Source organism: Eleginops maclovinus, chromosome 23 (assembly GCF_036324505.1).
Source record: "Eleginops maclovinus isolate JMC-PN-2008 ecotype Puerto Natales chromosome 23, JC_Emac_rtc_rv5, whole genome shotgun sequence".
NCBI classification, from domain to species: domain Eukaryota; kingdom Metazoa; phylum Chordata; class Actinopteri; order Perciformes; family Eleginopidae; genus Eleginops; species Eleginops maclovinus.
Window position 1 is genome coordinate 4128008 of NC_086371.1, and position 14617 is coordinate 4142624.

At 40.4% G+C, this 14617-nt stretch overlaps 1 long non-coding RNA gene across 2 annotated transcripts; it reads right to left on the reverse strand.

The window, feature by feature from the left end:
- Positions 1-1980: 1980 nt before the first annotated feature.
- On the reverse strand, positions 1981-12504 carry LOC134859505 (uncharacterized). 2 transcript variants are annotated; one of them, XR_010165111.1, is made up of 3 exons: positions 12393-12504; positions 11607-11795; positions 1981-2038 (listed from the first exon to the last, which is right to left on the reverse strand). It is a non-coding gene; the product is annotated as an uncharacterized LOC134859505 (long non-coding RNA). The 2 variants fall into 2 exon arrangements; XR_010165112.1 differs by lacking the exon at positions 1981-2038 and adding an exon at positions 5284-5332.
- Positions 12505-14617: the final 2113 nt, after the last annotated feature.

The following is a 14617-nucleotide window of genomic DNA, read 5'->3' on the forward strand; positions in this document are numbered from 1 at the left end:
AACAAGCTTTTGCAGCACTCCAATCCATCATCATAAGGGTGGTGCTGCTATACTGTGCCATATCATTACATGCGATATTCAATTGAGAAGTTCTGACCCGTTCTGTGGCTGCAGGCGCCGATCAGAGGGATTATTCTTCATCTGGAAAGCTGGGGTTTGTCAGGAAGCGACACGAGAAAGCAACCCTCCTGGAAAAGCTCAAATCCGAGGTATTTTATGACATTCCGTGACATGTCTCCATGCTTTAATGTTCAGAACGTTATTTTTTCTCATACTGCCTGTGCTGCAGGAGGGAACTTTGGGATTTTAGCCTTTGCAGACCATTTACATGCAAAATCCTTCATAAAACTCACTACAGGGAAGGGGAAACCACACAAGCATAATAGGTCCTCTTTCATTTCTGAGAGATAGATATACTGTAGATAAAGAAATGGAAAAAATAGTAGAAAGATGGAGAATTAAGGTGGGGGGGGGGGGGGTAACCAGACAGGTGAGGAGGATGACAGCAGGCGAGGTGGAGGTTGGGGGTTTAAGAGGAAGAACATGACATTTATTCTGCACTCTCCTTCACTTATGGAAGTCATCAAAGCCAATTTCCTTTTCTGGTGAGATAAGATCAGTCGGGTGAAAGCTCCTCTGGTGGGTGGAGGGGGTTAATATGCGAGCTGGACTGAGAGTATCTCCGGCACTAACGGCAGCATGGGTTTTTTTTTTTCCTTAACCTTGTCCTGAGGCCCAGGGTGAGCCACTGCTGAAAAGAGCACAGAGCGGCTCCATGGTAACTGAGGGAGGTGTGAGGGAAACTGAGGCCTGAGACCACTGAGTTTAGTAATGCATGAAACAATTACATGATTGCATCCTATATATTGACTCCAAGTCAACATTCAAAAGGATGCATTTTCACTACTTTGTTCTCAGTTTTTATAACCTTAATATAAACTCTGCTGCTCACATATTCCAAAAGCCTACTTTTAATTGAGCTGACACTTTTATCCAAAGCTACTTAACCCTTAATGATCATTTTTTCATCATTTCATATTCCAGCTTTATCTCAGAAAACAAGTTCATGATATCATGCCATAACATTTTTAAAGTTACATTTGAAGTATTTGTAGTTTTTGTATTAGTTCCCCAAAAATGACACACAAACCTTTGCTCTGGAATCTTATGGGAACCTTTGATTCTTATCAACTGTGGCTGTCAGGAATACATTCACTGTAGACCACACACACCACATCAGAAGAGACTTTTAAAAATCTCCCACTATTTTCTCATTATTCTAACTCCTTTTTCACGTGGCCCTAATCATCTTTTTTTTTAATTGGCTCCCAATTTCTTATCCTTTGTATTTTCTTTTCAAACTCCCGTTTTTTGGGGGGAAATGTTGACTTTTTTGAATTTCTGACTATTTATTCAAAATGTTCACTTTTTCCTAAAAAATCTGACTTTTTTTCAAAATGCCGACCTTTAAAGAAAAGTCAACCATCATTACCCTGCAAGTAGATGAGCTATCAATGGGCAAAACCATCGTAAATTCTACTGCAAACAGGTGGGTTTTCAGTCATGGAAGATGCATAAACATTTCTCTGTCCTGATATCAATGGGGAGCTCCATCCACCATTCTGGGTCTCAGTTGCAGTGCGGGAGTAGTGAGTTGATTGGCCCATGCAGAGCACATGCTGGAGTGAGGCTGGGACTAGGAATGGATGGGCCCTACCAGTGTCTTGTGCTACATCGCCTGGTGTTCTGAGGGAGTGAGTCCCCCTGGTAGGGACCTCAGAGAGAGAACGGAAAGCATAAACACTCTCTGAGCCTCTGTGATGTTTTTCAAGTGCTTAACAGCTCAATCTCTCTTAAAATAATTACACCTGAAAGGCAGAGATCCATCACAACTGCCCCGGTCTGGAAATTGCCCTCAGATGGGCACACACACATAGAAAAAGAGAGAGAGGGGCAACATTTGTAAGCTATTATGACTTGCCTTTCTTTCTCTCCTCCTTGCTGCTCTGCCTCTTCTTTTTCCGTATACACCTTTGCTCTGCGGATGGTGACAATGCAGGATGTGGTTGGTACACACAGACATAACTCGTCCAAACATTGTGTGTGTTTTTACTTTTAAAAGGAGGTTCTTGGAATATATCAAAGGATGTCAATATCACATAGGAATTGCTAGATTAAAACCCTACTTGTAAGCAAACACATTTTGCACTTATGGTTTCTGCATGGACATCTAAGGATGGTAAATGACTTCCAGGAATCACATGATGTTATCTGGTGTTGATATTTGGAATACATTGATGTCTCTGCTTGAGTTAGTTCACATTTAGATTCTGAATCCACATCTCACTACTTTGGTTCAACAGTTTTGCAGAGGTAAGAACATGTCACAGCTCACCATGCCAAAATGGTAAATTGACTCATTTATAGGCTATTACACTTTTCCATTCTTTGCAACCCCTGAAAGTAATTTGACATGTAACAAGTAAGAATTTACCCAATTACAAACGTTCATATTAGACAGAGGCTTCCAGAGAAGGGGTCATCTGCTCAGGAGACTTGACATTTACACACTATTGGACATCGGGAATCATTTGGGGTTAGGTACCTTACCCAAGGAGACATCGTGCGATTGGTTAGTGACTGTCTTCGTCCTGAGCCACAGCTGCTAAACAAACTGACACAACACAATGATTTCTAAGAATGGAAGTTGAAAGTTTAAAAACCAATGTCAATAACATAAAGCTAGTAGTATTAAACTATCCAGGAAACTATTAAAACTTATTTACAAAAGATTTTAGTCGCATTTAATATGATCCTTTATTTCCATCATGAGGTTTTCTTGGTTAAGCCCTGCAAAATATCCTCCATTGGAAACTACCGGCATCAGATTAATAGTTTACTAAAATAAAACAGACTGTTTGACTCAGCCCATTTCGTGGCAACACTTCTAGTAAAAGTGAATCATGCAAGTATACACTTTCTGTCTACGCATGTTACCGTCCAAGCTGCTGCTGTTGTTGTGGAGGCCTGCGCTAGTTAATGTTTACCCCGAAAATATGTAATTGCAGACTTCCCCCTAATAAACTGTTCCAGAATGGAGACCAAAATCCTTCTCCTGTAACATTATTATTATCTGCAGGCCTCTGAGACTGACTCCCTCTTTCTCCGCCTCACACACACACACACACACACACACACACACATTTATACGCGCGTCTTTAAATATAGAGATGATACAACCAAACCAAAAACATGTTTAACCAAAGTTTTGGAGAGCCAGTCCAGCTTGATGTGGAGCTGTTTTGAAAGGGGAAAATCTTCAACATTAACTAAATAAAGCCCTTTTAAAGAGCCACTACTTTCATAAGACTTTAAAGCAGTTTCTGGGAGTAATAAAAGTGTGTGTCAGTGCTTCTGTGCTATTTGCATGTGTTTAAATGAGGGAAAATGCACAGAATCAGCCTCTTTCTTTGCAACCGAGCCAACAGTCCAATTGACTGTTAGTTCATTAGTATTAAGTGCTATTAGAAACAAAGTTACAGTGAAATTATAAGCATCTTCAGGGAGTTCCCAGGCGTTCCTGTTTTCCTCTGCATCCGGTCTTATGCTAAGCTAGGCTAACAAACTCACCGGTCAAGCGCAATAAGTACGAGTGGATTTCATCTACGCAGTCTTGCTAAGAATACCGACAAGATTTTAATCAAAATATTTAAAAGTGCAAGCAACTCTTTCCTTCTTTTAGAAAATGCATGTCTAGAACGTAAGAGATTTTAAAATTCTTTGGGATTTTTCTGCTGTACACGAGGATAAAGTCTATGCAGTTTTCTTTGTTTTTTAATTGATATATTAATACAAAATAAAATCCAAATATACATACAATAATAAACAGTCTTTCCTTCATTCCTGTTGAGAGCGCATCTACGTGTTTTCCATGACAGCAGGGATATTTTCTTAAACACAGGCTGATGGTTTCCCGGCAGTTCCAGAAGAATGTTAATATTCAGGTCAGATAAAACAGTAACTCCCCGTTTCCGGCCACGGGTGTAATTTTTTACGCCACAGAGTAACGCTGGACGTCCGACCCCGGTTGAGGTTTACTGACGTCGCTTACATTCATGATTAACGTGTCTTTAAAAGAGCATTTGGGGTGGAATTATTCTACGCTGGATTATTTTTACATTCTAGTTGGGCTTTTTTTCATGTTGGAGTGGTAAGTGTAGCTGCAGCTCCTTCGTTTTCCTCTTTTTCTCACAAAAACTTATGGGTTGCTGCTCTGCTTTCACTTTAATAGGAGTGGGCATCTGCCTCCAAGTCTGCCCAGTCGAAAATATAGAGACAAATTGCATTACATCAGTACTGAGAACCGTGTAAACAGCCAGGATGGCCGTAATGTCATCACTAGCACTTTACTGAATGTACAATCTTAAAAAGTCTTCCAAACAACTGTGGTTTGAAAAGGATAAGTGATCTTGAATTAGATAAAATCAGTTTACAAAACCCCCAAAACAAACTTTTAAAACTTGAAGGAAATGGTAAACCACACATGATGTTAAGACAACACATCCAGCATATGAATAAAAACGAATGAAAACAACCTCAACCCGTCGGTCAACAAGGAGAATACACTTGAATTGTGCTTTCGCGCCTATAAATATTATGACTGTGATGTTGGTGGAACAAAAAGCATTGAGGTTACCAAACAAGACTGAGAGCCATTGACAAGTTAGCAGCTGTGTTAGGTTGTAATGGTCTTAAGTAAATCAAACCAGATTGTTGGATAGTTAAACCAAAGAATTGAACAAATATTGAACATTTTATCGTAAGGTGTTACACAATAAGAACTTGCACCATATTGCTCGGTAAGGAAGACCTGTATCTCTACAATGCTAGCACATTATCACAGACATGTTAAGGATAATTCCATATTAGTAAACCTTGGGTCTAATTACACGTTTGTTCACAGTTAAAAGATCTGGAAACATTGCAAACATCGCTCCAACAACTTCTGACATGACTAGAACAGTATGTAGCAAACAGGCAAACAGTTCAGATAGATTATATAAACAGCTTTTCCGGAGGTCAAACCAAATGGGAGCATACAGCAGGTGGACGTTCTTCATAAACTGGAATCATTCTTTAATTAAAAAAAGGATATGACACGACTTGAGGACCATACGAGTTTAGGCCCCCATCTGTTTTAGGCAGTGGAGCGGATCAGGTGAGGATAATAATAAATCACAAGCAAATGGCTTCTGAAGCCAAAGTCAAATTCATTCATTGAAGCAGGGAGAAGGGAAGGTCTATGAAGAGGAGGGTTTTTCTTCTTCGCACCCTGTGGGAAGAAAGGGGGCTCAGGACATGCTGGCATCCCACGACACACTGAAAGGGGGCGGGTAGTGGTGGAGGTGCTGGTGGTGGTGGTGGTGGTGGTGCATTTCTTTATTTTAGTTCTCCCCCCTTTCCTCTAACTCCACACTGCCTCGCTGCACTCAACTCCACCCCTTCCGTGAGCCGGGAGGTGGTCGAGGAGTGTGTGTACATTTGTGTGTGTGTGGAAAGTGTCGGGCGCTCTTATTGAAGCCGAACGAAGTGGAACCTCTCGTATTGTCTCCCCCTCCTGCACCCCACCCCTTTGCTGCCTCACCCCCCGTCTCCCTCCTCCTTTCTCCAGGGACAAAGAATGCCCTGAATGCCTGGCGTCTCCTGCAGTGTCAAATAACTAAAGGATAGGTGGAATGATGGCAAGGGCCCAAGAGGAAGAGGAGGAAGATTATTACAAATCTCAGGAAGTGCCTGTCTTTCTATACATTAATCAAATCTGAGTCCCCATATTTCCTGTCAATTGAAAAAGGTCCATTACCTAAACATCTTTTTCTTCCAGGACGCCCCCATTGAGCGCTCCTGTTCATCAACCAACGCTATGGCATCACAACTGCTAGGTTAGTGAAAAATGGAGGCACTGAAACTGTATTTTTGTGAGTTTTTTTAGTAGTTATCGACGTGTTATCCGAGTAAAACAGCAGACAAACTATTCCTTTACTGGTTCTGTATTGAAATCAAGAGTCTAAAGCCATGGTATCAGCTCTGTGGGCATACACGGCTTTGAATTAACAGCAGCAAGTTAACATGCTGACAACAACAACAATGCTCAAATGCTCACAACAACAATGCTAACATGAGACTGCTAAGCAGGTGCAGTGTTTCCTAAGTTCACCATCTTAATTTAGCATCTTAGCATGCTAAGATATATGTTAATTAGTAAATAGAACTAAGTGCAAAGCACAGGCTAATGGGACTGTGTTTATTTTGTAGGTATTTGCTCATAAACTTCAAGATGGAGTAAGTTTATTTACATGTAAAAGTCCAGCAGACCAGCTTTAAGTATTGGCATCATTTTGCATGACATAAGTAGAGTCTATTCAAACCCTTACTAAAGTTGAGTGTTGTTCAGTGTTGAACTTGTCCTGTTTTCGCCCATTCATCCAGATTAACCGAAGACTTTACACAGAGGTATGACGCTTAACTCATCAACCTCCTGCTTTGCTACTGAATTTAAATGAAAGAGTTTAAACAGTCACTGGGCTAGTGGGTTTTTGGTTGGAAGTTGCATACGCATACTCGGTTGATGATGTTGTTAGATTATGATGGTAATATCATTTCTCTTCCTCCCACAGCACAGACTTTAATAAACAGAACTGCAGTAATCCTCTTTTGGTTTGATTGATTATGGGAGTGGAAAGTTCCATTTCTTAATTTGATACAGCAAAATAAAATCCAATAATTCATGGGATGCTGCTTCGATTTGGGCACTGAAACGCTCTGAAATGTTTACTGGCAAAGCTTGAATGCGTATTTCACTTGTCACTGCAAACATTTGCCAAAGTAGTCTTATGAAACTATAACTGTGGCTTTTAAATTATGTCCCGAGAGGTTTGACATTCACATATACAAACACACACACATACTGCAGCTCTCCCTTTCCCATGTACACACCCACTTAGAGACACTACAGCCCTATCATACAGGGAATGTAATGGGTGACTGTGCTAATTGCTGCAGCGCTCCAAAGCAACAAGAACAGGGCGGCTTCACAACCACATGAAATCATCTTATTCCGCAAGCAGTGTGTACAGAAAAGGACCATCCATCAAGCTGTCATGCTAACCTCATACTCTTCCAAAGGTAGGAAGTGAAACTCTCTCTAACACACTGTGAGCTGTATGACTTCATCCCCACAACACACCATCCATTACAGGCCACAGTTCAAGATTGACACAAAGTCAGGCTTGTATGAAATCATTTGATTTGTTTTTAATCTGGTTGGTTTCTTCGAGCATCCAGATAACTTTTCGTAATACGCAATGATTCGAAGTTCAGACAGGTTATTGTTCCTGGGACTCTTTGTGTTTGCCAATTGGAAATACTCCATCCATCTGGTGCCGTACATAGATCAAATCAAAGCAATACACATGTAGATGTACCTTTTGAACCTGCCCTGATTTCAAGTCTTATGTCATACAGATAATTTAATATATCAGAGGCTATACCTATGGGATGTTCACGGTCTGTCAGTATTTGTATATTGACTGCAATGGAAAATAAAAAGTAAACTATACCTGGGTTGTATTACACTGTATCTGTAAGGGATAAGAGAAACAGCCAAAATGGAAGTAAGCAATAAAAAGGAGAAACTTTTGAATTATAGTTGTGATTGCAATTTGGATCCCATGCGCTCTGCTGCATCAATTGTCACTTTTCTGAGTGTGTGAATACAGTTGTGGTATCTCAAAAGGTTCCCTAAATGTATAGAAGAGTGCCTCTTAATGACATCAACTATGAAGTCATGGTGTGAGGTGTCTTGAACAACAGCCTTGAATTTAACAATTAAAAAATAATAATACAAATTTCTCTTCAATTTTGAAAAACACTAACTGATTTTAGACAGTTTTGGATACATTAAGTGTGTTTCCTGAGTCCTGTCCATGGGTTTGAGCTTAAAGAAGGCATAACTTACTGAGAAAAGGAGGCAAATTGACCAAAATTGATACTTCAATCCAAGTTAAGTGGGTATTTATAATAAAAAACACTTTATTTAATAATCAACTGTGATCCACTTACTTCAAATGTAGATGAAAGTCGCTAAAAGGCTTAAACTTGTGGATTAATTATGTGATAAGCGCTATCATTTCTGTGCTCCATGGAAAGAAAATGAATAAACATTCGTTGAAAAGATTCAAACATGAGGAAAAAGTTAATTGGGTTGCCATTTATTCAGCAGACTTTTGATAAACTTCAGTTCTTTTTCAAAGTAGTGAAAACATGTCATTTTATTCAAGTTCTGCCAGAGTTTCAAAAGCAGCCATGGACCACCAGGAGGCGTTGTGCAGAGTCCCTTGTTTTTGGTGCCATTTGGCATAAATACCACCAACAGTGGCTTACCAGCGGCAGATAGGATGAAGGATTGGCTTAGTCCTGATCGCTGGAAAGATATGCAACTGCTAAGCAAATGGGCCGTTCTACAAAGAGAAAAATACAGCAACTTTGCCACAGCGTGAAGCAATAACTTTTAATAAGTCGACCAAATTTCTTTCATCTGTTGATCAAAACCACGGTGGGCTTGTGATATGAGAGGGCTGTTTCAACCGGAAAAACTTGGTTTGGGTTCAAAGGGTTTCTGTAGATAAAGTTAGACTTCTGTGCAAAGTCACTCTGACATAGGAGGGGAAAATGTGGAGCGGATAGACGTAGATTTCAGAGTTTAAACCCAACACAAAATTACATGTCTTGTGAAAAATTAGCATTACAAAATAACGTTTCCTAAACTACACACCATGGACTTATTACCTGTAAAAAAAACTACATTTTTGCCTGAAATTTGAATGAAAGGGGAAGTAAAAAGTAGCTGCAGTGGAAGACACAATGACAGACATATGGATGCAGCAGACACATGGTGTTTGTATTGAGAAATAATCAAGCTGCTCTCAGTGACATGAGATATGATCTGCAGGATGGAGAGGAAAAGCAGAGGGAAGGCTTGAGAGCCAGAAATTAAATGCTTGTGTGTGTGTGTGTGTGTGTGTGTGTGTGTGTGTGTGTGTGTGTGTGTGTGTGTGTGTGTGTACATAGAGACAGCGTCCCATAGTTTTACGAGGTTCTGTCCCGTTTTCCCCTCAGACTTGACTCTTAAAAAAAGACTGAAATCAGGGAATATTACTTCAAGTCCTGTAGTTCACCCCCGGCCTATCAAATACACAAAGCAGTAAAAATCAAATGACTGTAAAGTGCACTTTGAACTCAGCCCCTTGCAAAAGTTCCATTCAAGCAGAAATGTAAAAGTTCCTGTCCTTGGCGAGGCCCCCTGTTCGGGGTGTCCCCATAAAAAGACTTATAGCCAGTTACAGCGGCTTGGAACGAAGCCCATAGATGGCCCAACAAGCCCCGACCAGCATTATTCCCTACCCGCCTCTTTGTTTGGTGAAGCCTTCTTTCTGGCAGGGTTCCTTTTGCAGCGCTCGACTTCCCATTGAGAAAACAAGCAACCCCCCCACTACTTGTTTTCTTTAACAAATTAGTCAAAGCTCGTTTATTCAGGTTGTATTTGTTAGATTTTTTATAAAACATCAAATGAAAACTCACTGACTATAAACCGCATGTTTGTCTTTTTTTTAATACCTTTTATTACAGGCCTGCCCCCCCACCTCCAGGAATCGTCGGTGTAAATGAAGTAGCACCTCTTGGTTATTGTTTTCACTGCTTTTTATGAATGGGCCGTGCAATCAAAGTTCACGATTGTTTTATTACGGGGGTAATTTATCAATGTTCCAGGAGTTAATGGTTTCCTTGCCTTTCTCTGCAGCTAGTAAAAAACTGAAGCTCTTAATGAAGTTTAAGCACAATTTATAGTGAACTGATAATATAAAGTTTCCCTTTATTACCATGCAAATGATCTTTAAAAGGGTTCTGTAAACAATTATATTCAATCAGCTTTATTCATCCCTCACGAGCATTTCTGAGCACAAATGGCTCTTGGACGTTGGACCAAGCCATTTAAAGTAAATGAGCCGCGGGGTTAAAACAGGTTGGCATGGTTTGGCATGTCAGTCACAGTCTACAAGCAGAGCACAGTAGCACCTTTCCATGTTGCCCGGCTGCCTGTCAGCAGCTACATTAAGCCATTACACAAGTGTGGAAACCGCCCCCGTGGCTGGCCCACACCGGCACACATCCGCTCAGGGATACATACCATAATTATCCCCCCACTTCATACTCATCTCCCTTGGCAACTGCAATCATACAGCCCAAATAGCTCAGGCTAATTCATTACTTTGGTGGAGGGAAGTTGGCTGCCTGTAATGACACCAATTGCCCTGACCTAAACGCTGTAATAGGACCTCTCAGTACACTGGCGAGGAAATGGCAGCAATTGAGGCTCTTCCACTTCCTAGCAACCGAAGCAAGGGCCTACAATTTGAAGGGGGGAAATGCTTTGCATTACCTGTGCCCCGCAGCTTGAAATGCAGCCTAATGAAGGCGAAATTGTATGAATCAAGCAGGCTTCAGGAGGGGGAGGCAACAAACAGAAAAGTGGAAGCATGTGTGTCAAATGGGTTTTCTCGTTAATTCGGTGGCTGTCTAACGGCTAGATTAGAGCGGACCGGAATGTGCCTGGTCGCGCAATCAGGAAAGACCAGAGGGGAAACAAACACAGGCCGTCTGTTTGGTCCCCGCTGGACACCGAGGGAGAGAGGAGGAGGAGAGGAAAGGTGGTGGAGGTGGTGAAGGAAAGGGAGGGGGGGTTCTCACTACAGTTCCAAAGAGTAGAGTCCAATATTTAACAGCAAACTGCTAGGGTTAGCGTTTCGCAAGACTGACCTGGGTCAAATAATATTAGCAAATACTTTTTATGATGTGTTATATACGGCTTAGGTGCCAGATGGAAAGGGTGCACCAATAACAGGAGTGAAAGAAAGTTTAGAAAAGCACAGGAGAGTGGATGTTTCTAAAACTGTCAAGACAAAACACGCTTTCTGAAGGATGAACTAGAGACTCAAACCAGCTCAACTGAGCGTATTTGCTAATATATGCTCCACTGTAAGGAGAGCCTTTTGCAAAGTACAAGGTTTTTTCAAATCAATCACAGAAAAACAGAGCATGTTTTGTCACTTGCCGGTAGTGGGTACTTCACTTTTAGATGAGTATTTAATTCAAACAGCTTTAAACCTCTTATCATTCGCTATCATGAATTTCCGATTTTTCTAAAAAGATGGTATTTTAATCATAGAATTGCATGACATTACGGTCCACTACATTCATCTTTATCAGCTTCAACACCATCTTTAAACTCAACACAATAGAACCATCTTCATGTTAGTGCAAAACAACATCTGCGTATGACAAAAGAAAAGCCAAAGCATGGAAATATCAGTATAACAGCCGCATGCACACCGAACACTTCTATGCTATCTCCACTTAACATCACCCCAACAAACACCACGAAACACAGGTGGCCCTGTTTGAGCGCTGGATCACATCTTCACGCTCCCATTGGTTGGCTCTCCATAAAAGCAATACTCTTTTTCTACTGGCTCGTCTGTTGAAAAGCCTACCTGTGCGATGAGGTAAGGACGCAGTCGTCCGATTGGTAGGGGAGGTATTGCTATCTGACTGATCATCAGTCGGGAACGGCGAGGCCAAGAGATCCACAGAAGAGCATTCCTCAGGTGGAGTGGTGAGCAGATGGAGACATCTTTCTCCCATGCAGTCCAGGTGGAGGTCATGTGAACCGCCTCACCCTTCTGCAATGGGCATGTGTGTATTACTGACCTAGCATGTACTGGTGTTAGCATCCTAGCATGTGTGTGTTTGCACTGTTTGAACTAAGAGTGTGAACACTGAGTATGTCCTTCTTATTTCTGTTGTTCAATTAGTGTTTTATTTTATGTGTGTTTCATCTGAGACAACATACAAAATTAGACTTACTGTGTTATTTTTGCATTACAGTTGTTTCACTGTCAATTTACAGTAGATTCATGTCCATAAATAACCAATAAACAATCAATTTAGAGAGGTAGAACAACACTAACCACAATTTAACACTACCACTCACTTACTTCAACGAACAGCAAGCGACAAAAATGGTAGCAAAGGAAACATACTCAAAAACATCTCACATCTCTATCAAACTGTATTTCAGCACTTACTTTGAATTCCACAGTCCAATCTGTCTCTGAGATGTTGAAAGTTTCAAAGAACTGGAAAGATTAGAATGTCTTGAATCAATTCCCTCTTCCATTTTAATATTATCAACAGGTGTTACTGATAAAACTAAAAGCACACCACTGGGAAAATCCCTGTTTTCAGTGAAAGAGGTTTTCAGGTTTGCATAAACTTACATGTCCTTCACATCATTGCAGAGAACTTGTGGTGACTTTCTGGTGAATGTGGCAACGAAATGTTTGTTGGTATTTAAATGTCCAGTGATGATCAAATCTCCTGGATCCAATGTGCTTCCTGATAAAACAGGAAGTAAGAGGCGGGACATAACAGAGTCAGGGATCAATATGAACCAATGGGATGTCACGCAAAGCTTGTTTGATAAATGTAAGGAGACAGGCCTTTATGAGTTGTCAGGCCTACTTGTGCAGAGTGACTGTTTCTAAAACACTTGTAAGCAAAGTGCTTCTTTAAAATGACCCTAACTTTACATTGTTTAACAGATAATTGATCAATTTGACCAAAAGGCTAAATTTAGAGAATATAGAGAGTAAACGTCAATATATGTTGATGAAAATATGCACATTTAGTTGGTTAAAGTCAGCAAAATGTTAAAAAAAAAAAGGACCAGAAACAATAAATATATACTGGAACCTGTCATAAAAAGCTATTGCTAAATTAAGAAGCAAATAGCAGAAAACAAGTGTTTCGAAAAAGTAGTTTTATTCATTAACATTTAAAAAAAATCTTTACAAGACTTTAGAAATTATGAGGGATCTGTTGCAACACACTTACACATATTTAAGATCCAAATATATTTGGACTGTAAACATACACATGTCCTTATGTATAGACCTGCAAAGTAGGAAACATTTCCTCTGAATTTAAAGTAGTAAGATAACCCAATTCATTATGCAATAGTCCAAGGTCTGTATTGCACTTTTTGAAAAGGGTTAGTGGGTTCCACTTTTATATCTTCCATCTGTGAGTGTGTCGTGCCACTCTGAGAAGTGGGTCAGAGGCAGAGCCCACCACCAGTCACTTTGGCTGCTTCAAGTCACGTCACATAAACAATGGCACTTCATGGGGAGAGGCTCGTCTTCCTTCCTGCCTGGCTTCCTGTCGATCGTTCTGCCTGACTTGGCAAACTCAATGTGTCTTACCCCCCCCCCCTTCTTCCTCCACCTCCTCCTTCCCCTCCACCCCCGTCCCCCCACCAGCAGACCTCCCTCCCTCCTGAATCCCACAGCCAAGATAGTCAAAACTGAGGAAGGGAAGGAAAAAGTGGGATGACAAAGAAGAAATGATAAATAAAAACAAAGCTGCAATGGGTTCCTGTGGAAGTGGAACATACCAACTCGACAAGTAGGGTCCTTTGACATGTAGATAGTGGTGGTGATGGGGTGTGAAGGTATTGAATGTACTGTTGGCACCTACAGTGCACTAAACTTTTAACCCCGCCCACGACCTCCAGCTCCTTTCTCATGCGGGCCCTTGTGAGCAGATTGATGATAGCGGTGCACTTCCTCTGCAGGGAGCGCGACCTCTGCCTGAATAATAGCTGACCGTTGATTAGCCTGTCTCATTAACATTCAATGCTAGCTTTCTTTCCTCTTTCACTGTGCCTTCAGTCTGGAGATGATGAATTGCCAAATTATTAAATTCAGCGTAAGGTCAAATTTACAAATAATGAGCGGGATGTCATCCATTCTGACAAGTAAATTCCTTTTTAATAAGTTTAGTCTGTCACAAACCATGTTGTAATGTGTTTATTTGTATTAACCAATGTAGTAAGTTCTCCTTTATTTAATTTACTTTATTCGAATTTGCTTGTTGTGATTTTTTCATTTTTAAAGATTTGTATGAATTTTCTTCTTGTTTATTAAGACTGTTTAACAAAAGGATTCTCTAGTGAAAAGCCGCACATGTTCATACATTTGTCAGTCAATTTATTGTAGTTAAGTTATACAAAATCATTTAAACATGAAGTGATATGCATTCATTCCAGGTTTTTTCCAAAAGTAAAAATCTCAGAAAATATCTGAATGATGAAAAACAATGTCAACATTTTGAGAAAAAAGTCAGAACTTTAGGAGAAAATCTGGATTTGAGAATTAAGTTAATTTTGGGAAAAGTCAGAATTTTAAGAAAAGTTTAAATTGAGAAAAAAGCAGAATTTTAAGAAAAAGCCAGAATTTGAGAAAGAAATGTGGAGTCGTCAAAAAATGCACTTTTTTGTTGATCTGAATGTTTTTTCACGCCTGGCCCATTGGCCTCTTCCTTTTAAAAACCAGATTGAAAAGTAAATGAAAAAAGAAGAGCTTTTAGTGATACCTGCTCTCACACGTGTTCTTGAAGGGGGAAAAAGTTGACCTCTTCCATATTGGCATAATATTCAACTACA